The 24,116-nt window shown below is 45.6% G+C and overlaps 1 long non-coding RNA gene across 1 annotated transcript in view; it reads right to left on the reverse strand.

Moving 5' to 3' along the window:
- Positions 1–985: 985 nt before the first annotated feature.
- The window catches only part of LOC128929261 (uncharacterized), a 35,207-nt gene continuing 12,076 nt past the window's right edge, over positions 986–24,116 (reverse strand). Inside the window, exons 2-3 of the long non-coding RNA XR_008475435.2 lie at positions 2,863–2,999; positions 986–1,250 (exon numbers count right to left, since the gene is read on the reverse strand). This is a non-coding gene — a long non-coding RNA (uncharacterized LOC128929261). The remainder of the gene's footprint in view (positions 1,251–2,862; positions 3,000–24,116) is intronic.

Genomic DNA, 24,116 nt, shown 5'->3' on the forward strand with positions numbered 1-24,116 from the left:
ATATTTTCAAAAGAATCTTTTTTTTTCTGAGCACTAGCCTTCACTTGTGTGTTTAAAATATTCATTAAACCATGCTGTAAACAGATATGCCATCATCCAGGCTTTGTTCTTCCAGAAAGAGGAGATTTAGCATAATTCTGAAGGACCCTAAGATTTTTTGGAATAATAAATGAGCGTTGATTTCAACTTCAAGTCGCCAGCTCCATTAGCCCCTAACAAGACAGTCAGCCTGTCATTTGAAGCTTTGAAGCTAGGCATTGACTTCTCTCTACCTGTGAAAGTCCTAGATGCTATCTTCTTTTGACAGAAGACTGTTTTATCTACACTGAAAATCTGTTGTTTAGTGTAACCGCCTTCATCAATGACCTTAGTCAGAGCTTCTGGATAATGTGCTGCAGCTTCTCCATCAGCTCCTGCTGCTTCACCTTGTACTTTTCTGTTATGGAGACAGCATCTCTCCTTTAACCTCATGAACCAACCTATGCTAGCTTCCAACTTTTCTTCTGCAACTTTCTCACTCTCTCATCTTCCATAGAACTGAAGAGTTAGAACCTTGCTGTGGATTAGGCTTTTGACTGTTTTGTTCTTCTATTCAGACCACTTCAACTTTCTTTGTATCAGCAACAAGGCTGTTTCATTTCCTTATCATTCATGTGTTCACTGAATGCATGAATGATGATTTTCTCTAAGAAATTAATTTTCTTGAGAATGTTTCTTTTGCATTCACAACTTGGCTGTTTGGTGCACAAAGCTTAGCTCTCAGCCTGTCTTCACTTTTGACATGCCTTCCTCAATAAGGTTCATTGTTTCTAGCTTTTTTTTTTTTTTTTTTTTTTTTGAGACGGAGTTTCGCTCGTTACCCAGGCTGGAGTGCAATGGCGCAATCTTGGCTCACTGCAACCTCCACTTCCTGGGTTCAGGCAATTCTCCTGCCTCAGCCTCCTGAGTAGCTGGGATTACAGACACGTGCCACATGTCCAGCTAATTTTTTTTTTTTTTTGTATTTTTAGTAGAGACGGGGTTTCACCATGTTGACCAGGATGGTCTCGATCTCTTGACCTCGTGATTCACCCGCCTCGGCCTCCCAAAGTGCTGGGATTACAGGCTTGAGCCACCACGCCCGGCCTGTTTCTCGCTTTTGATTGAAAGTGGGAGATGTGGAGCCTCCTTTCACTTGAACACTTAGAAGTCACTGAAGGACTATTAATTGTCCTTATTTCAACACTGTTGTGTCTCAGGGAAAGGGAGGCCTGAAGAGAGGGAGAGAGAGGGAGAGAGACTCTGTTCAGTAAAGCAATCAGAACACACACAACCTTATCTACTAAGTTCTCTGTCTTACCTGGCTATAATTTGTATCCCCCACAAACAATTACAACAGCAATATCAAAGGTCACTGATCACAGGTCACTATAACAGACATAATCATAATGAAAAGGTTTGAAATATTGTGTGAATTACCAAAACATGACAACAAAGTGAGCACACGCTGTTGGGAAAATGGTGCCGATGGGCTTGCTCAACAGAGTTACCACAAACCTTCAATTTTTAAAAACGCACAATATCTGTCAAGTTCCAGAATGTGAAGTGCAGTAAAACAGGGTATGCCTGCAATCGTAAGTGAGCTGGCTGCTTCTGATTGGTTGTGCCTGCAATCGTAAGTGAGCTGGCTGCTTCTGATTGGTTGAGATTATGTTCTATTTTTCTTTGAAACAGACATTTACAAGAAATAGCTCAAGTTAAGTCTCTGAAATGTTTGAAAAGCAAGTGAGGTTACAGTCACTTAGTAGGCTTAACAAGCTTTGTCTGCTCAGGGCTTCTTCAGGCCTGGCCTCCGTGTTAACTGTGGCAGCTGCCTCTGAGACGGCCCTCGAGGGTGCTCATTCAGTGTGAGAATGAGTGGCTTCAGAGGCCACAGTATCACAGCCATTGCAGCTTCCCCTGCTCTCCCGGTGGCTTGCTTTTGGGGAAGTCAGCTGCTGTGCTGGGGGACACTCTGAGGCCACTGGGCCACCTGCCAGCCATGTTACTGAGTCGCCGTGGAATAGAAGGCCACATGGCTGCAGCCACATCCCTGACCCACAGAAACCATGAAAGGTCATCAATTGCTTCTGGTATTTTAAACCCACAATATTTGAAGTGATTTGTCATGTAGCAATAGATAACCAAAGCACATTAATAATTAATTTAATCATCACAAAAAAGAAGATTATGTATACTATTATCTTTAATAAATGAGGAAATGGGACATGGGGCAAACAGCCCAGTATACATTTGATAGAGCCGGGTTTGAATCCATATGCTTTGCTTCTCACTGTACTATCCAAGGCAATAGACAAAATTCATTAAAACTTTTTTAAAATAAAACATTCAGTTTTTCAGTTTGTGCTATTCCCATTTCAAGTGCTCAGTGTGGCCAGAGGAAGCTATATTGGAGAGTGAATATAGGACATTTCCATTGCTGCAGGACATTTGATTGTACCGTGCATGTGTACAGCATGTGCTTTTAACCACTAAGTTTATCATCTAAAAATAAATTGGAGAACCTTGCTTGTATTTACCAAGGGAATTACCAGTTGTGAATTGGTCCTGGAGTGTAACTGGAGGGTACAGACAGCAGGCTCTAGGCATTTGAAGATTCATTCCCCACTCTGGATACACCAGGTTGGAAGAAACTCAGACCTCATGGAGACCCTCAACCTCCTTTCTATCCTCTCTCAGGTTCCCTGGCATTTTTTATCATTCAGCACATTAAAACTCAGCATATTAAGACACCTCCAGTGGTCCAGGAAGCTTGTCACTCAGGCCCATCACCACTTAGTTTTATTGTCCATCAACCACTCAGCACCCACGTAGAAGACTTACCTGGCCCAGGCGCACCGCTGGGCCATACAGACTCCTAGGAGAGTAAGATGCAGCCCCTTGCTTCTTGGACCTCACAGTCCTCTGGGCAGTTCCTGCAAGGTGGTGCTGTGCTCTGCAGTAGAGGAATCTTGGAGGAGCTGTGGAAAGGCAGAGACTGAAATGAGATCGTGCAGCTGCTAGGGATGGTCAGGAAGGACACATGGAAAGATGCATTTGAAGAGGTAGGACAGGAAGGGATGGCCGGCAATGGTGAAGAAAGGCCGAGGCACTGCCCAGCCTTTGTGCTCCAGAGAGCACAGCTTGCTCCAGGAACAAGAAAGAGTCTGAGGGTGCCACAATGATGAAGACAGATGCCAGGCTCTGTAGGGCCTCAAATGGAAGGAGAATGAAAAGAGGATGTGTTGCCTTTGCATTCGCCTCTATGTTGTGGGACTGCATTTGGGTCTAATGGCTGCCTGGTCATCGATTGCACAATTGGAGGGTGAATGGGGTGGCCACACTGTTTTGATGGGGCTCCTCCACTTCCCCACTGACTCTAGCTGGGCTCAGGTGGGTGGCAGAGAACAGCATGTAGGAGCATGGCAGGGACCATCGGCCTGGACTTGGAGGAGCTCTGACAAACCTGTAGAAGGGCTCCAGCCAACTAAAAATGGACATCAGATGAGTATCTTCAACAGCCTGAGGGAGGTTGCTGCAGCTGCTTTGCAGACAGAGGCCAGGGCAGAGGCAGGGGGCTTGTGCAAAGGCCACATATAGGGTCAGGTTAGAGATCCACAAAAAGGGCATGACAGCAAAACTGCCTTTAGAGGAAAGCCCACCGTTCACATATGACGTGGCAGCCACAAATGCAGAGGGAATTAGACCTTGGAATAATATCTTCAATAAATCAGTGAGCAGGTCATTACGTGATTTGGAGTTTGTGTCACTTCTCAATAAACTAGCCATTCACAGATTGTTTTTCAGTTAATTGATCTGCTTCCCAGAAAAAGGCCCTAAGCAGAGGGCTCCACTGTGGCTTCCAGAGTGTTCACTCGGGTCACCTGCTCAGATGTAAGAAATGCAAAGGAAACTGAACTGCTCAAATCTCTGAAGTCCCTCTCTTTCCTCACCTCCCAGCACAAATCCTCTGCACAGAAGGCTGAGGTCATACCCCACAGTATGCTTCAAGCCTTTCCATCTTCACTAAAATGTCTTTTCTTCAGGTTTCTTTCTCGTTCTCCTGTCGCCTTGCCCTCCTGCCTGCTCTTGCTCTTTCTTTCTATAAACATTTATAAAATGATATAAATTACCACTTAGCTTGAGCTGCTTAGCGTATCCTCTGTTCTTTATGGAGACAGCGTGTTCCATAATGGATCGCCTTTGTGCAAAGAAGCAAACCCAGTAATTAGGTGCACTTTTACAGAGAACCCAAGCACCATAACTCAGAAGATCATAAGCGTTTCTCCCTGGTGAAGTTCAGTTTAATGCAAAATAAACATTTGTTTCCTGTCCCTTATTGTAAATTGATTGGGCCATTTGTCTAATTTAAACACTCTATAAATTATACACATCCTCCAAAGATAGGGATGAGGTGGAGGCCCTCGATGTATGCTTTTTCCTATGGCTTGAATCCATCACTGTCTCCTGCAAGGCCCCTTAGCTTTCTCCTGAGTGGATGGAGGCCCCATAACTCTCTGATCTGCTTCATTTTCTCTGACACCCCTTAGGATGCTTTTTCAGACAATTTGGCCGGAGAATTACGGCTGACTTTCAAAAGAAAGGAACCGAAGGCTATACTTGAACTGCATCTTGCAATAACTTATGTTTTGTTAGCATAACCATCAAATTCTCTCCAATTTCTCTTCCCTGTCCATTATAAGAGATCTGAAAGGGAAAAGTCAAAGAAGGTAAGGTAGGCTTATTGAGTATGAATACTCGTGGTGTGCAATATGCACCATTTTTAGCCAATTTAGCACAACTGAATATTGGGGAGGAAAAGTCTCTTGTTCAAATGATTACTTTCTCTGGTATATGAGCCTTCAAGAAGGGTGAAGACCTCTCTGGGGATTTACATCTCCAACTGGCAGGTTTTCCTGACTTTTCAAATCTTGCAGGTAAGTTGTGACCTTGATATCAACTAGATTCCATTTTGTTATAAATCAATTAGGCCCCATTTTGCTGCTGTTTTCACTTTTAAAAGCTAATCTTGGTTGTCATGCCTATATGTTAAATCATGTAGTAAAAGAATATATGAACTGGAAGGAAAATAAGAGATCAATGAATTCAAAGTCCTTATTTTATAAACAGGCTAAAACTGACAAGGAGCAGCAAGTAAGATGGAACTAGAACTAAGATTATTGAATATCGGTTCAGTTTGTAGGGTTAGAAAACATGACAGAGTCAGGCATAAGATAATTCTTAAGTCACTGTTACTGTGTGGCGCTGCTTGGAGGTTTCAGCTAATAGGATAAGTTAAGAAAAGGAAAGCAACGCTATGATTTTGAAAACAAAAGAGAAAACTCTATGTGTTCAACTGAAAAGATTATGTACCTAGAATAATGAGACAAAGAAGTCACTAAATAAAACTGTGATGGAATTCAGTGAGATGGGTGATTAATAAGAATGCCATACAGAAATCAATACTTTTGTAGTTAAAAACAAATAGAAAAAAGTCCTCCTTTAAAAATTTCATAAGCCCACAGGGCTCCTAAAAACTGATAAGAAATGTTTATGGCATATATAAATAAAACAACCATATATTCTTGAAAAATATAAAATACCTGAATCAAGACAAATCATGTTTTGGCTGATAATCCCCCATACTGTAAAATGATCAGTTCTACCAAATCAGTTAGGAGAGTTATTACACTCAAATCAAGATTCTCAAAGGATGATTTATGAAATGTGACAAGCTGATTCTAAAGTTCTTCTAGAAAACACATACAAATAACCAACAACATTTTGAGAAAAAAGAATTATGAAAAGTGGCTTGCTGTTTCAGATATCAGAATATATTTTGAAATGGTACTGATGGAAGAATTGCTAAGTAAACAATGAGCAGAAAAAGAGTAGAAATGGGTCTATATATACTGTATTTTTAAAATGGTATATCAAAACTCTGGGAAAAGGATGAGTTATGATTAATAAATAAATGAACTTCTGCACAGCCAGCAATACAACTAGAAGAAAAAACAAAGTCAGGTTCCTCTTAGACCTACATGCAAATATGAATTCTAGCTGGAATAAAAGGATAAACATAAAACTTCCAGTGGAATAAAAGTACATATATAGAAATTTTTTAAATATAAACATAAAGGTGGAAGAATCCTTGCTGAAAAAGGCGCATTGTTGAGGAATTATAAATAAGAAGGAAGTGACCAGGCATGGTGGCCCACGCCTGTAATCCCGGCATTTTGGGAAGCTGAGGCAGGTAAATTACTTGAGGTCAGCAGTTCCAGACCAGCCTGGCAAACATGGTGAAATTCTGTCTCTATTAAAAACACAAAAATTAGCCAGGTGTGGTGGTGCATGCCTGTAATCCCAGCTACCCAGGAGGCTGAGGCATGAGAATCACTTGAAACCAGATAAAACTTAAAAGTTCTGTATGGCAGAAGCCACCACGAACAAAGTATAAAGATAAGTGGCAGAGTTACAGGCAGGGAAAGTGTTTGCAACGTTATTAACAGAATGAACAGTAATAGTTCCCAGAATATATACAGAAATCCTACAAAAAATAAGAAATAAAACAAACTATATAAACATATAAGCAAAATGTATGAACAATAGATTCATAGTAAAAGGTACTGATAGCTAATAAATATATAAAGATACAGTATTAGAGTAAGTTTTCATATAAATAATGACCTAGAAGAACAAACCAGGAGAAGGGGCACTGGATTAGCAATCAGACAAAATAATATCCACTGATTTGGGGAAAACTGGTGTCTTCACTATTGAGTCTTTGCATTCAGGAACATGGTTCTTCTCTTCATTTATTCAGATCTTGTATCCTTCCCTTAGCGTCAATGCTGCATTCATAAACACATAGATTTTTAGTTGAATTTGGGAGTTTTTTTAATTCCCTTTCAAATGTTTCTCATTTCTGTGTCACTCCCTTGTTCCCTAGTCCTTCATTGCCCTCCTATAAGACATTCTGTTAATATCTCACATTAAACAAGAAATGAATAAAAACTCTAGCAACATTCAAGCAGCATTCTCTGAAGACAGAAAATCTTTAGAAAGAGTTGTTTAAAGAACACATGGCATATAAGAAAATGTGGAGATAGGAAACGAAAGAGATGATGGCTGTTGGTGTGAGCCCGGACCGGCTGGGGTCCTAGTGCAGAAGACGCCGGGATCTGATTGAGAGCAAGGAGCTGTCCTCACCCCAGATGAAGGGACATTCCAGGATGGCCAGGGCTAAGAAGGCTTTCAGCACTCACTCCCTCTCCCCTTTTCATTTCCCTCCACCACAGGCCGAGGGCCCTCGAGTTTTTCCCTTGTCTTTGCCACACTTTCCTTCTTCCCCCAGGTTGACACTTCAGACCTTCAGGCTGCTTGACTGGCCTAGGTCTTGACCCCAGCTTCTCTGTGTGGGAAAACATGCTGCTCCCTCATGTTTGTCTGTGGATCCCATCAGGTTTACCTGGATGGATGGATGGATGGATGGATGGATGGATGGATGGATGGATGGATAGATGGGCTTCTCGACACTTACCAGAATAGCTCCAACGGTTTAACCAATAGCAAGTCCAAATAAAGAGATCACTACAGTGAAAGCCACCTTAAAATAAGGAAGCTCATCCTGGATTCACCACACCCCCAAACTCCCAGCAGGAGGAAGTTGTGACTAGTACACAACAATGAGAACAACAGTGCCGGGAATTTGCTCTTCTGGACTTAGACATCTCTCATCCAAGAGATTATACTCTGGTAACTAAGTTCTAACCACTTGATGTGGCTTTCACTCCACCAGCTGATACTCTGGCCCTCCTGTGGCTTTCCTGCTTATCCCACCGAGTGCTACTTTAGATAGGTCATTCTTGTCTTCCGGGGTGTGAGGACGGATGATGCCTCTAAAGATGCATGTTAATTTTTCAGGAATACAGACAATTTGAGTTTCAGACCCATGCGCATCAGTGCCATTTAAATCTGTCATTTAGCACCATGAAGTCAAAATGCGTCAGAACTTTTCAGCATTAAATATGACCTGATAGATTTTTCCCATGTTTCTTTTCCTTTGCCTCGGAAAAATAAGCTTCCCTTAACCATGTGAGAATTTAAAGGCAGCTAAAATATCGGTCTCCTCCAACCCATGTCTATGGACACTTACCAGAATAGCTCCAACGTTTAACCAATAGCAAGTCCAAATAAAGAGATCACTGCAGTGAAAGCCACCTTAAAATAAGGAAGCTCATCCTGGATTCACCACACCCCCAAACTCCCAGCAGGAGGAAGTTGTGACTAGTACACAACAATGAGAACAACAGTGCCGGGAATTGAGGTGAGCCAGGAGTCCCTCAGCAGGAAGCAGATCATTTCTAAACACCTCAGGCAGCTGTTTTAAATTCTCACGTGCTTGACTGAAAAGGAGTTTGGAAAGTTAAAATGAGCTTTCTTTCTTTCTTTTTTATTTTTTTGAGACAGAGTCTCACTCTGTAGCCCAAGCTGATATGCAATAGTGCGATCTGGGCTCACCGCAACCTCTGCCCCCAGGGCTCAAGCGATACTCATGCCTCAGCCTCCTGAGTAGCTGGTACCACAGGCATGCACCACCACACCCAGCTAATTTTTTTGTATTTTGCTAGAGACAAGTTTCACCATATTGCCCAGGGTGGTTTTGAACTCTTGAGCTCCAGAGATCCACCCACCTCGGCCTCCCAAAGTGCTAGGATTACAGGAGTGAGCCACCATGCCCGGCCTGAAATGAGCTTTCTCTTTTTTTTGTTTTGTGAGATGGAGTCTAGCTCCGTTGCCCAGGCTGGAGTCCAGGGCGCAATCTCAGTTCACTGCAACCTCTGCCTCCCAGGTTCAAGTGATTCTCCTGCCTCAGCTTCCCGAGTAACTGAGATTATAGACACCCACCACTATGCCCAGCTAATTTTTGTATTTTTAGTAGAGACAGGGTTTCACTGTGTTGGCCAGGCTGGTCTAGAACTCCTGACCTCATGATCTGCTCGCCTGCACCTCCCAAAGTGCTGATTACATGAAATTAATTTTCTTAACTCTCTTGCACATAGGATACTAGATGATTTAGTTTCTATCAGATAGCATTTACAAAACTTTAATTTGTAATAGAATTAAGCAGTCCATAAATGCACTAAAGAGGCCAATTAAAAGGCAGAGATTGTCAGAGAACAGTTTTTAGTGGCCCAAATATATGTTGTTTATAAGAAACTCACTTCAAGTATAACAATATAGACAAGTAGAAAGTAAATGGATAGAAAATGTATGTACATTATGCAAGCACTAATCAAAGAAAAAAATGAGTAACTATGTTCATGTCAAATAAAGTAGATTTCAGAGCAAAAACAATTACCAGAGACATTATTTAATGATAAAAGAGTCAATTCATTTAGAAGGTATAGTAATGTCAAACATGTATGCACCAAACCACAAAGCTGCAAAGTATGCAATGTGAAAACAGATAGAACTGAAAGGAGAAATAGACAAGCCAACAGTTATCACTGGAAACTTTAACATCCCTTTCTCAACAATGGGTAAAAACAACTAGACGAGAAAAATCATCAAGGACACCAACAAACAATAAGAGCTCACTGACATTTTTAGAACACTCCACTCAACAGCAGAATGCACATTCTTTTCAAGTGCCCACCAAACCTATGCCAAGATAGACACACTATGGTTTCAGCGTTTGTCCCCTTGGAAACTCATTTTGAAATTTAATCCCCAATGTGGGAGTATTGAGAGATGGGGCCTTTAAGAGGTGATTGGGTCATAAAGGTTCTGTCATCATGAATAGACTAGTTCATTCATGGATTAATTGCTTAATAGGCTACCATTGAGGTGGGACTGGTGGCTTACAAGAAAAGGAACAGAGACCTAAACTATGATATGAGCATGTCAAACCCCCTTTCTATGTGATGTCCTGCACCAACTCAGGACTCTGCAGAGTCCGCCCCAGCAAGATGCAGCCCTCAACCTTGGGCTTCCCAGCCTCTATAACCATAAAATATAAATTCCTTTTCTTTATGAATTGCCCAGTTTTAGGTATTCCACTATAAGCAACAGAAAACAGATTAAGACAGACACTATCTTAGGCTATAAATCTAGCCTCAGCAAATGTAAAAGAACTGAAATCAGAGAGAGTATGTTCTCTAACCACAATAAACTAGAAATCAACAAGAGAAAGATAACAGGAAAATTTCCAAGCACTGTAAACTCACAAGCACATTTCTAAATATTCTATGAGTCAAAGAGGACATCTCAAGGAAAAATTTTAGATGCATTAAGCTAAATAAAAATGAAAACATAACATTAAATTTTTAGGACACAGTAAAAAGCAGTGCTAAGAGGAAAATTTATAGCGCTGAATATACATATTAGGAAACAAAAGTTTCAAATCATTCATTTATGCACCTCTATCAGGAACCTAGAAAGAGAAGAAACAAATAAATCCAAAGCAAGCTTCCAGAAATAATAAAGGTAAGAGTATAAATCAGTAAAATTCAAAGCAGAAAAACAGGTTCTGAATGAAACTGCCAAACCTCTAAAAAGATGAACAAAATAAAAAGAGAGAAGACATAAATTAATAATATCAGAAATGAAACAAGAAAACTAATACAGCCCCTTTAGAAAGCAAAAGGATGATGAGGGAATGCCATAAACAACTGAGAACATGTAACTACAAAAACTTAGATTTAATGGACCAAGTCCTTGAAAAGGACAAATTACCACAGTTCATCCAATAAAAATAGTTTGAATAGACCATAACTACTAGATAAATTTAATTTTTAATTTTAAAACCCCCTAAAAGAAATATTTATGCCCAGATGGAAATATTTATCTCCAGGATTCCACTGGAGAATCCTACCAAGCATAAAGAAGAATTAACACCCATTCTGTACATCTTTTCCAGAAAACAGAAGAGGAGGGAATGCTTTATCAAAGTTTAAAACTTTCGTGTTATTATTTTTAAGATATAGGGTCTCACCGTGTTGCCCAGGCTGTTCTCAAACTCCTGAGCTCAAGCAACCCGAAGTGCTAGGATTACAGGTGTAAACCACTGTGCCACATCTAAAAACTTTTCTTAAAAGAATGATAAGACAAGTTACAGAGTATGAGAAAATATTTGCAAATCATATATTCAACAAAGGCCTGATAACCAGAACATATTTTTTAAAAAGCTTCAAAACTAACAATTAAAAAAATCAAATTAGAAAATGCACAAAGGACACAAAGACAAAGTGGATATACAGATGGACAATAAGCCCATGAAACATTTAACTTCATTCGCAAATTAAAAAACAATGAGATGCCGCCAATATACCTGGATAAATAACTAAAATAAAAAATAGTAGCAACACCCAGTGCATGGGTGCAGAGAGACTGGATCACTCATACATTGCAGGTAGGAATGTAGAATCCTTCAGCTACTGTGGAAAACAGCTTGGCAATATTTTAAAAAACTAAACATGCAAATAACATATGACCCAGTGATCATACTCTTGGAGATCTATCCTAGAGCAATGACGGCTTACATTCACACAAAAACTTGTTCACATATATTTATAGCAATTTATTTATAACAGTTAAAAACTGGAAACAATCAGGTATCCTTCAGCAGGTAGATGGTTAAACAATTGGGTACTATTAATATATATCCATACTACGCAATACTACTCAGCAGTAAAAAGTAACAAACTGTGGATAAATGCATCAAACAGATGAATCTCCAAAGAATGATGTTAGTGAGAAAAAGCCAATCCCAAAAGATTATACGCTATCTGATTCAATTTACATAATATTCTCAAAAATGACAAAATTGTAGATGTGGAGCACAGAGTAGTGGTATCCAGGGGCTAAGGAGGGGTGGAGACAGAAGGGAAAGTGGGCATGACTATAAATGGGCACACGAGGAATCTTTGTGATGGTGGAATGCCCTGTGTCTTGGCTGTGCTGATGTCAATATCCTAGTGCAGATATTGACTGTAATTCCTGGTACTATGGATGAACCAGGATTTATTTAACCAAGAGCAACTGGGTAAAGAGTACATGGGATCTTGTGTAATATTTCCAGCAACTACATGAGAATCTACAATTATCTCAAAATAAAGTTTGATTTTAAAAAAGAAAAAAACATTTTTAATCAAAATGTTTTTAATCCTAAAGGCATATGGAAACAACATAAAAAAAATCTGTTCATTCTTTTCACTACAAACGGTCTTTCATAAACTCCTCAGAGTTTTTCTGAATGGAGAATTCTAATTCTAACCAAATGATCTACTACTTATCCTGAATGTGGAATCAAGTTAGAGTCAACACTACCCCAATAAACTGCACATGTCACCTCTGCCTACACCAAGGATCAATCAGTGTGCACTCTCCAAAACTCTACATCAGCTTACGGCCCGAAGCAGCCTGTCCTACGACATCATCATTGATCACTAAAATAATCTAATTAAATTCCATGAAAACATAATTGCAGACAAGACATAGTTTGACAGTGTTTGTTGAAAACCTCTATCACAGTAATACCCAGAGGGAAGTGGGAAGAAACAGTCTCTAAACAACTCACTTTCCAAACCTGAACTCAGTAATAGCCCCTTCTCTTTCACTTACATCTAAATATCTGATCCAGGTTCTAGACAAACTGCATGTGTGCGCCCATGTGCCACGGCACGCAGGAAGAGGAGCCCACCCCACTCTCTGCTGCTGCTGCTGCCGTTTAATAGAGGCAGCCGGCCCTGTGGGCTCACTGTGCTCAGAAAGAAGAGTGAACACTAACTTGGCTGCTGTACACTGCTGCTCCAGTCAAACTTTCACAGCATTCTATTCGTGAATCCATGGACTCCATGACATCCCTCAGGGAACATTTCTAGTCCACATAGCCTGTCAGTCCCAGCCAGAGACAAAAATCCAAAAGTCTACTCAGCTAGCCAGCAGACGCAGCCAAAGCTTCAAACTCCAGTCTGATGTCAGAGCTTCTGTATTCTGTGGTTCTCAAGCCTTGATCCCCGCCCTAGGACTTGAGTAGCCACTGTAGTTAATGTTAGTGCTCGTTCTCAGAAGCCATCGTACATCTGCCTGCAGACCTGCTTCCATGCAGAGTAGGACAGCTCTCCATTTGGAGACGACTCCGTCGACCTTTGTAATTTCCATAACAGGAAATCAGACCATGATGATGGAGGCCTTAACAAGTGGGCTGCACCGCTGTGTCCGAAGTCACTGAGAACTGGGCATGGCAGGTGTTAGTACGCTCCTTCCAGAGGCGCTAACATTAAGCCCCCACACCCCAGTGGCCCACCCAGCCAGCACCTTGCTCCCAGTCACCACCGAATGGGTCCAGTCACTAAGACTGAGTTTCTGCTCTAATTTTCTATTCTAGTTACCTAGAATAGAACTCAAGATGTCACTCACCTCACTTTTGCCAATTCTCAAGGATTCAAAGAGGCAATAGGACAGAAATTCTTGTGATTTTTCTTCACCCAAACAATCAGACCCACAAAAAAAAGGCAGAAAGAGAAAGTAGAATCTTGAATTAGACTCATCTTGGATAACCCTGGACAACTGGAATATTCCATTCAATTCAACTCAACAAAAACGTCTCAGGTTTCATGTGTGCCGGGCATTTTTTCAGCTTTTGGAATAGGAGTGATTAATGCAACACAGTTCCTGCCTGCCCCAAGCGTGTTGCTAATTAGGAAAACATACATATAAACATAGCTCCTTAATTTAATATAGTACATAATGTGGCTGGAGGGATTCATAAGTTATGAATTTGTGTTTCATCAGCAGTAGTGTGTGGGTCCCACAGAGGAGCACAAAGGCAATGCAGGGGAGAAGGGACTGGGCAAGAGTCAAAAGAGGGAGAAAGAACATCCCCAACACTAAAAGGACACATCAGGTGGTGTTGTGTGAGCAGCAGGTACCTGCACTGCCGGGGGGATGCCAGGACTTCTGAGGGAGCTCCCTGGGGAGGTGGCCACAAGGAGACTGCCCCCAGGTCCCAGCAAAGAGCCACACACACAAGCCTGGGATGGAATCCTCGGCATTGTCTGCTGACCCAGAGCCAGGCCAGACAAGGGGCGAACCAAGGAGTGGAGCACTGGACAAGCAATGAACCAAAGGTGGTCAGCTCGGCCATGAGAAGAGTCCTCCCAGATGCCCGCCTCCAGCCAAGTCCCCCTGCATAGATTTTTGGGATGAGTGGAACAAACTCCAGTTGTAGAGATGAGGGAGTTTTCTGCCAGCCTTGGAAGAAGTGGGGCAGATAACTGATTATAATTGACTGTATAAAAATAAAGCTCTATGATTGTTGTGCATTGTGCATGCACGTGTGTGTGTGTGTGTGTGTGTGTGTAGATTTAAACCCACTCTATGGTGATAGCATGGGATACACAAGAAATATAGTGCAGGGCACCAGACCTGGATGTGGAGTCCTGTGAAACCTGCATGGAAAAGCTGATGGGAAGACTGGATCTTAAAGCATGAGTTAGAGAGAATACAGGAAGGAAGGGTCATAGTGGGGGATCCAAGTGAGATGAGGTGTGTGGGGGTCGGGGAGACTGAAGGAAAACTCCACACAGGGTCCTCCACAAATCTGCCTTGGGGTCCACCCCCACAATGCCCTTAGCTTTGGCACACTGCTGCTCCCTACCTTCTATTTGCAAGCAGCCCTTGACACCTGGCAACATGTTTGCATGACCCACTCTGACTCTCTGTCTCTTGTTCAGGAAATACCCTAGAACCACAACCATAAGAGTGTCTCATTTACTTTGCTGTTAATTTACGGTTCATAATCTTCCGTCAACACTAGGATGATAAAACATTTAAACTGAAGGTTTAATAACAACTTTGTTCAAAATTGTTCTTTTGCAGATGGAGAAACTTACAACCAGAAATGGGAAATTATTTGTCATGCATCCAGAAAGGGGAGGAGCTGAAACCTGCATCCAGGTCTCCTGATGGCTAATCCTGTGCTGGGGGTCAGCAGCTGCTTTGTAGAACTGCAAGGGGCCATATTCAGCTTGTATCTGGGGCCATATTCAGCTTGTATTCTATGAGGTTGGCTCCTCAGGTGCCCCTCAGAGTTGTGTGATGTGGAGCCCTGACGGCATGCTGCACTGCCCCCAACAAAGGCTCACAGCTTCACCAGCCACCTGGGCATCAGCTTCTCTCCGTGTCCACGCCCGATGTGTTAGAAGTTAACAATGGTGTGGAGAAATGGCAGGAAATTGTATCAGGCATTCCCACCGTCAGGCAAGAAGGGGCCCAGTGTCAGGGAAGAGCATAGTGCCTTCTTCAGCAACAGAAATGAGCTCGGCAGGAAGAGGAATCAGAGATGACTCTTTCCCTTCTTGTTCAAACAACCACCTCCCAAATTCTCCCACCTCTAATTCTCTGCTACTGCCATCAAGAGGCCAAAAGACAAGCACTTGAAGATTTCCCAGGACAGAAGTGGAGGGCAGAAAATGTGCTCTTGTCACTGGAGCAGCAAAGGCCAAGTGAGGTCCTTTAACTGCCCCCACCCTGGACACCAGCCTCCAGCCCCAGGTGGCATGCATCCTAAGGGCACAATGGTGGGCTGAAGAACTGTCTTTAAAAATCCACTTTTCCTAGGAAGGGGGAACTTGAGAAGCTCAGAGCATTGGAAAGTAATGAAAACCTTATTGATGGAGAAGCTAATAAAAAGAAGAGACCCATGGACAGCGTGGAAGGGGCCAGGCCCAGAGCCCAGGCGGGCAAGGGTTTTCCAGCTAAGGGCGACTCCCAACTGGCTACAGAAGGGAATTCTGTGACAACTGGCTTGTGTTTGGGCCAAAGCCACTCAGAGGAGTCTTCAAAGAAAAGTAAGAAGTGGGAGGGCCAGCCAACTGGAGTTTTCTGGAAATGGGACTTTCAGATACTCCCCAATTCAGATTTTTATATACTGAACTAGTTCCATGCTAAAGTTACTCAAAAAAAAAAAAGAGAGAGAGCGAGAAGCTAGATTATCCTGCCCCTCTTAGATGGTTACAAATTCCTGTTCTAACGTAGTGTGCAGGTTCGATTGGGAGGTGAGTGAACTTTTGGGAGCAGGACTGGCAGAGCAGGGCTCCAGGGAAGCCTGGCCTCACAGTGCCGCCACACACCATGGCCCAGGCCTGTGGCCTCCTTAGAGGTGGAGGGGGCTTGCAAGGTGGTAGTATCGAAGCATGTACACAAGGATTATTTGGACACTTCTTCAGTCCAAGGTAGAGTCTACTCCCCCCTCAACTATGGGCCAGTCTTAGTGAATTGCTCCTAACTAACAGAATGCACCACAAGTCATTTGCAAGACTAGATTATAAAAAGTGATAGATGACACACTTTCCATCTGATGTTCTCCCTCCTCCTCTCCCTCTCCCTCTCTCCAAAAGGATCTCTCCCTCTCCATCAGATACTGGCACTGGGCACCCAGGCACCATCTTGTGAGGAAGCTAGATTGCCCCTTGAAAAAGCCACACAGCCACACACAGACATGAGGGAGGCTTCAGATGACTTCAGCCCAGGCCCTGACTGAGAACTTCCCCACGTGGTTCCAAGTGGGACACAGATGAGCTGCCTCTGCCTTCATTGCAGATTCACGAGCAAATTAAATGTTGTTATTGACTTCAACTACCATATTTTAGGGGGTGTGTTTTATTACATGTTGGTCAATAACCATACTAGAAAACTTCTTGCTCAAGCTTTTTCTTGATATTTGGAAATTGAGACCTCAGAGCTCAGGGAGAACAACACAGGGTCAAGGCTGCTCTGAGATGAGGTCGAGCTGCTGCTCAGACTCCAGCTTTTGACCTCCGCAGGTATAGTGGTCGATTCTGAGTGTCAACTGGACTGGATTAAGGGATGCCCAGATAGCTGGTAAATAAATAAATAAATTATTTCTTTTCAGTTGCTGTATTAATTATTCTCAATGCTTCAGTAGGCAGTTTGACATTTGATGAGAGTAATTGGGTTGCCCCAGATAAGTCTGTGGGACATTTCTAGAAGAGTTTGATATGTGAGTGAGTGGACTGAGTAGGAAATAACCACCCTCAATGTGGGTGGGCACCCTCAAATCAGCTGGGGTCCCAGATGGGACATAAGATGGAGGAAGGGGAGTTCCTTGCTTGTTCACTCTCTGCTGAAGTTGGGACACCGTTCTTCTGCTGCTCTTGGACAACATAACTCCAGGCTCTCCAGCCTTTGGGCTCCAGGACTCACCCCAACTGCTCCTACACCCCACTCTGTGTTCTCAGGCCTCTGGCCTCAAGCTGAGCCATCAACTTCTCAGGTTCTGAAGCTTTGAGACTTGGTCTGAGGCATGCTGCCAGGTTCCCCAGCTTGCAGACATCCTGCCAGGGGATTTAGCCCCCATAATCATGTGAGCCAATTTCCCTAATGAACTCTTCATACCTCTCTCTTTCTCTATTACATATAGATTTTATATATATATATACACACATACACACGTATCGGTTCTATCTCTGAAGAACCGTGACTAAAACACCAGCCTATGCCTCTCTCTCTGCCCACAGGTGGACACATGGGCTGTGTTTGCCATCTGCGCACTCCCAGCAGACAGGGGAAGAGGAAGCAGCTCCATCCCACTGGGTGCCCCCGCAAACAATCTTTATCTTCTCATGAAGTTCTCAGTCTCTGAGCTGGGCTGCTCCCCACCACTCAGGTTCCTGGGAATGGGACTTCTTGCATGTCACTTGTTCCTGTTTGTATGAAAGAGTCTGGACACCTGGCAGGGGTTAGGGGGACAACTACAGTGCCTTTTGCAAGGCTCTACACACTGGAGCTGCAACCCCACACAGAGGTGGGGAGAGCGAAGCTGTTCCCAGTCCTGGCGTGGCTGCCTGAACACACCAAGGGCCTTGTCTGAAGTCAGGGGAGCCCAGATCCTGGAGTTAACAGGAGAAACAGCAGAGCAACCTCTTTCACAGGCTCTCATACAGGCAGAAAGGTGGCATCCAGTTCCCCACAAAGAAAGCACAGGCCATCTTACAGAAAACTTGTCACCAGAAGAAAATAGTGCCATGCTCCTTGTTGGGCTCTGGGGAGCTCACTGCTGGGATGGATGGACTGCAGTCTGCCGGTGGCAGCCTCACAGAGCCCACAGACAGGGTCACTGAGAGCCAGGAGAAAGGCCCCAGGCCCCGTGATGACTTCCACTCTTCAATGCTTGTGCTTCAGTGTGCATACTGGATGGCAGTCCTGGCATCCACAAGATCCAATCAGTCAGTAAAAAGATGCTCAGCAGTTACTGGGAGCCAAAGTGACTCTGGAATGCCTAGAGGGAATGGGGGATCCTGTCCTTGAGGAGCTGAGACCCTTCCCCTACAGCACCCACCAAAGGAAAAAAATAGTGAACACATTGTGCAGCGGGAGCTCAGAGGATGCTGCCCAGGTGGAGCAGGAAGCTGACAGGTAGGCAGAGGCTGGAGGAGGGACAGGCCCGAGGGTGGAGCCTCAGGAGCTCAGTGAGAAGTTGTTGAGTGTCCTCAGTTAGCCTTCGTCTGGACCCACTGTTCTCCCACAGGCCCGATGCTCTTCCCCTGAAAAGAAGACCCCCCAGATCTGATCCCACCACCTTTCCAGCACCCACCCTCTCTGCCCTGCTGCATCATCCATGCGCCGCCAGGACCGAACAATTTAGAGCCAGGTGCAGCACCCTCTTCTGGACACTTCTCTGAGCACCCACCACCCACCCCGGCTCCTTCTCACCCTAAGTGTACCTCCCCATCACCCTTACTTCACGAAACTCCTGAATCTGTCTCCCACTCTGTGCTGGAATTTCATGCCCTTCTTCTTGGCAGACGCAGTGTGTGTTCAGGTCCAGTACAGAATAAGTTCTCCATAATTCCTGGGTGACTGGAGCGCTCAGACACCCACAGGAAGCTCCCATTTGATAAAGTAAGACAGACCCACAGTCCATTTCAACGCAGGGCTCAATCAATATAATTAGGCTGTAAGTGAAGGCCACACACAAATGCTGTTGAGCCCAACAAAGGGTGAGAACACTTCTTAGCAGGCTGCAGGAAGACTTCCTGGAGGCAGGGGCACAGGACACATTCCCTGCAGAATCTATAAGATGGGAAGGGTTGATAAACCAGAAGAGGAGCGGAGAGGAGAGGAGGTCGCTGATCCAGGCAAATCAGTTCTAAGCAAGGCAAGGTAATAAGAGACTGAATGACATAATTGAATCAGGGAAGAGCGTACTGCCCCCGGGTGGGAAGGGAGGATTCATTTCTGCAGCAGTGGGCTTGGGCTGCCATAAGAAGTACCACAGACTGGGCAGCCTAAACAACAGAATTGCATCTACTCCCAGTCTGGAGGCTGGAAGTCCGAGACCAGGTGTCAGCAGAGGTGGCTTCTCCTGAGGCCTGCAGATGCCATCTTCTCCCTGTGTCTTCAATGGTCTTCCTCAATGGTCTTCCTGTGTGCACATGTGTCCTAATCTCTTCTTATAAGCCCATGAGTCCTGTTGAATTAGGGCCCACCCTGTGGCCTCATTTTAACTTAATTAACCTCTTAAAGGTCTCATTCTAAATACAGCCACATTCTGAGGTGTTAGGGATTAAGGCATCAACATAGGAATTTAGGGGGCACAAAATTCAACCCATACCAATGCTGTCGTGATGCCCCAACACAGTGGGCCAAGCTGGATGGTAGGGGCCTGGAGAAGGGGACACCCAGGGCAGGGAGAAGGCAGCTTAGGCCTGGCTGGCACACATAGAAAGCAGGCACAGAAGGGTAAGCCAGTGCCTCTGAGCAGCCCTGAGCCCCAGGCACACTGGCAGGGCTGGAGTGCAGAGAAGAGCTGGAGAACATGTCCCCGGCCCAGCCCTGAGCCCCACTCCTGCCAGTGTTGGGGAGGCTGACCCCACCTGGGAGAGATGCACCTTGTCTCTAGTTGGGTTCCCCAAAAGCAGACACTGAGATGAGGATCCACACACAACGGAATCACTAAAGATGTGCCTCCCAGAGACAGGTGGAGGACTGGGTGAGGAGAGGAGGAAGCCAGCCAGGGTGTGGCCTTGGACCCAGGGTCCTTCCTCCCACTGGTACAGACAGGGAAGGGGTTGCAAAATCCCCCAGGCACTTCTGCTCCCTGCAGGTAAATCAGCTCCTATAACCCAGGAATCCTACAGGGACCAGCCCAGGCCCTGATGCCAAAGCTGCCCTCAAGTGAGAGTGGGAGGGAAACAGTAAGAAGAGATCTGAGGGGCTCTTGGCCAAGCACGGAGATGATCTAGGACACACCCAAAGAGAGGCTATTCCTGCACCGGTGCTTTCAGCGGCATAAAGCGAAAATGCAACCACACTGGCTTCAACCACATGGGCACTGATTACTTTACAGAACAAGAATCCGAGCTGTGCTGGCTGTGAGGTTGGCTTGGAGATGTCATGAGCAATTCAAGTTCTGTCCACCTTTTCACATTAATCCTCCCGGCCCACTGACTTAGTCCTTAAACCTGTTGCTTCATGCTTACAAAACAGCTGCCACAGTCCCAGACATTGCACGCAGACATGAAGAGATTCAGCCAAAGCAGAAATAGGAGTTCTTGCCCACACCCTTTTGAGAACATTCCAGGTAAATGTCCCTTCAAGCCTCAGTAACCAAGGTTATATCCCTGCCCCTTAGTAAAGCAATTACTAGCCACAAAAACTGAATGACCATGATTATTAGGCTGGAGTTAGCCCTTGAGCCTTCAGCCCGGGGCGGGGCCCAGCATCCCCCATGCATATTGCAGCCTGAGCACCTTATGCCTGAATATATATGTAGCTCAGCTAACAGGATAGGGGAGGGAGTGGTCTTGGGTAGGATCTACCATAGAGGTAGTACTTTAAGCCAAAGAAAAGCCACAGCTATGCTTAAATTCTCAACATCTGTGAACCTGGAGGGGAACTGTTTGTGGTCTCCAGGCCTTCCTAGTGATCCTGAAATAGCACCATGTGTTTCCTTGGCAGTCTCTGCTTCCTTGCCAGGCTCATTCAGCGTAGGTTTGCAGAGCTTCTCTGCCCTGCCTCCCCTCCCTGTGCAAACAGTGCCCTCTCCTGCGCAGCAGTTGCCAAAGCCTCACGCATCAGCTCACGGCACGGCCCACCCTGCCTCTAGTGTCCACAAACAGTGTATCAAGTACATGTCCAGCCCCATTACCGCAGTTCTGTACCCCATGTCAGCACCTCACCCAATGCCAGAAGATGGAGTTAGGTGGGGACCAGAGGGGCCCAGTGAGCTGGACAGCCCACCCCAGCCATTCCCACAGTCCATGCATGGCCTCCACCACCTAATCTTTTCACAGCAGCTTGTCAAGAGTGAAGAGGAGCTGGGAGGTCCCTGGAGATGCCTCCTCTGACAGCACAAAGGGTTTCTGAAGACTCCAGCTGGAGGACAGGATGGGCTGGTGAGAGGCTATCTAACACCATCCCCAGCCCCTTCCTCAGCTGAGCATTCTGATTCACAGCATTGGACCTGCTCTCTGACTCATTGCTCCAGAAGGGCCCCTGGCATCAGTGTGCCCCTGAGCACTAGACTCTCCCCTCCACAGGCAGTGAGGGCACTGCCTGGCTCTCCCCAGGAGCCGGCATCAGGTTAAGGTGGTAGCTTCCCAAGGCACCCCAAGAAAGTCCACAGCCGCCAAGCATTGAGGGGTGGCCTCATGGGGGTGGTGGGGCGGGGTATCCCGGGGCTGGACTTGGCCAGTGCAGGCTCGCTGCCCACTCTGGGTCTTTGGAAGAGCTCATCCCCAGGGCCTGTGGAGGGAAGAGGGAAGCCCTGTGGAGACCTGGTTCTGCTCCAGTGTGCGCCGCTGCCTGCTTCTCAGGACCCTAACATAAGTGCTCCCACCCCCTCTCCATGCTCACTGCCTCTCTGGAGTTTGCTGTCAGCTCAGACCAGGGGAGAGAGAGCAACCATCCTTCCAGTGTGTCGAGCTTTGCACTGGCTCCGCATGGCTGGGGGCAGCTGGCTGTACTTCCAGGGCTGCCAGCACTTCAGGCAAGCTCTCTCCCAGCTCAAATGCCCAACTCTTCATAAAATTTTTGCCTGTTTAACTTAAATCCTTGCTTTGTCCATTTAAACTTAATGGTGCTGTGATGGCAGGCAGGGGTGCGGAGGAGCAGCCTGGACAAAGCACTGACGTGGCCCGAGTCATTCATTCTTGAGTTTGCTCCTAGGTCTCCTGGGACCCACAGCAACCCACAGAGCTGGGAGAGGCATGAGACCCTGCTAACAGATAAGGAAGTCCAAGACAGAAAAGAGAGGCCACTTGTTTAAGTCTCATACCAAAGAAAAAGCTTCTCCATACAAATCGTATGACTCCAAAGTTGGATTTTGTCAGGGTTGGTGTACCCACCTGGAGAATAACAGAATAAAGGTGGTTTCTTTAAAAATGCTTCTGTGCAATCTCTCTCTCTCTCTCTCTCTCTCTCTCTCTATTTCTCTCCTTGAATCTAAATGCTATAGCCAAAAGCACAGAACTCATCCCCAGGGTCTACCCCTTCCCTCCCTCCAGTGTGGATCCTGCAGGAAAGTCACGATCTGCAGACAGGAATCTCCTGTGGAGGGAGAGAGCAGGTATCAGCAGCCCCAAGAGTCCACCTGCTGAGGGATACTTTTCTATGTCACTCAGGGCATCCTCTCAGAAAAGGCAGGAGAGGGAGCTGGAGCCAGGTCACCAGCAGCCACCTGCCTGGAATGAGTGTAAAGAAGGAAGGAGCTGGGCGGTGGGGCGGGGGGCGGGGGGGGCGGTGTTCCTTGGGAACCAGAAACCAGGCATCCTGAGCCTGGGGGTACTGAAAACAGGAAGAAGCTGCTCACCTCCCCACCCATGGGGGCCTGCAGGAGGGGAGAAGAGGGAGAGAGGGCCAGAGCCCCCAGCACTGCAGCTGCCGCCACAATAGAGGCATTGAAGCTGGTGTGGCAGAAGCATTCAGGGGCTAGAAGAAGAGCACGGAGGGGAGGGGCCGCCAGGAGAACCCCAGATGAGAGGGCCTGACGTTCTCCTGACCTTTAAGTCTGGCCTCAGTGCCAAGAAGGGCAGACCGGACTGCCAACAGCCCCCTGGGCTCATGCCTGCATCTCATTATCTGCCCTGCCCCCAGAAGCATCAAATGCCTGGTTGTTCTCGCAGTCCCCACCCTGCTGCCTGTCACATCCTTTGCTAAAAGATGTGCTGTAGACACCACTAAAGAAGCACATGGACACAGGGAAGGGAGTACTACACACTGGGGTCTATTGGGGGGAATAGGGGAGGGGCAGTGGTGGAGGGAGCTGGAGAGGGATAGCATGGGGAGAAATGCCAAATGTGGGTGAAGGGGCGGAAAGCAGCAAAACACACTGCCATATGTGTACCTATGCAACTATCTTACATGTTCTGTACATGTACCCCAAAACCTAAAACGCAATAAAAAATTTAAAAAAAAAGAAGGGGCAGGGCCTGAGTGGAGCCCCCACTCCATGCTTGCTCCTGTGCTCTTCCTGGCTCTCCAGGTCCCCTTGTAAGCAGATGCTTCTGGAGGATGGAGACCCGGTTCCTCTCCTCTCCACTCCCTGATGGGGTGATGGGGCTTGCTCCAGGGAGAGGAAAGGAGAGAACCTGAGTCTCTCTAGACAGAGGCTTAGAGAGGGCCTAGTCCAGAGCTGGCTTTGTTGTGAGTGCCCAGTGTGGTTCCCATGCATTCACGCCAGTCTCGGACCTGACTCTGCATCTCACTTGCTGTGGGCCCCTAGAAGTTCCTTTGCCCTCAGACCTGCAAGCATATCTCTTATACAATAAAGAGGTCAGAGAGCAGGACCCCAGAACCAGGGTGCAATCTGTTGAGCTGGCTTTGCCACTGGTTGCACAGAGGCTCTGGTGGGAGCAGGTTGCGCTTGCATCCCCTTAAACATCTCTCAAATCTATTTACTCTTTCCATCTCACCTCACTGCATTAATCCTGTGTGCCACCATCCTTGCCTGGACCAATATTCTCTAGGCCTCCAGGTTTGGAGTCCCCCTCCAATTCATCCACTCAGTAATGAAATGCAAACCTGACTGTATCACTCACCTAAAATCCCTTCAAACACATCACATTACTTTT

This window comes from Callithrix jacchus, chromosome 12 (assembly GCF_049354715.1).
Source record: "Callithrix jacchus isolate 240 chromosome 12, calJac240_pri, whole genome shotgun sequence".
Classification (NCBI taxonomy): Eukaryota; Metazoa; Chordata; class Mammalia; order Primates; family Cebidae; genus Callithrix; species Callithrix jacchus.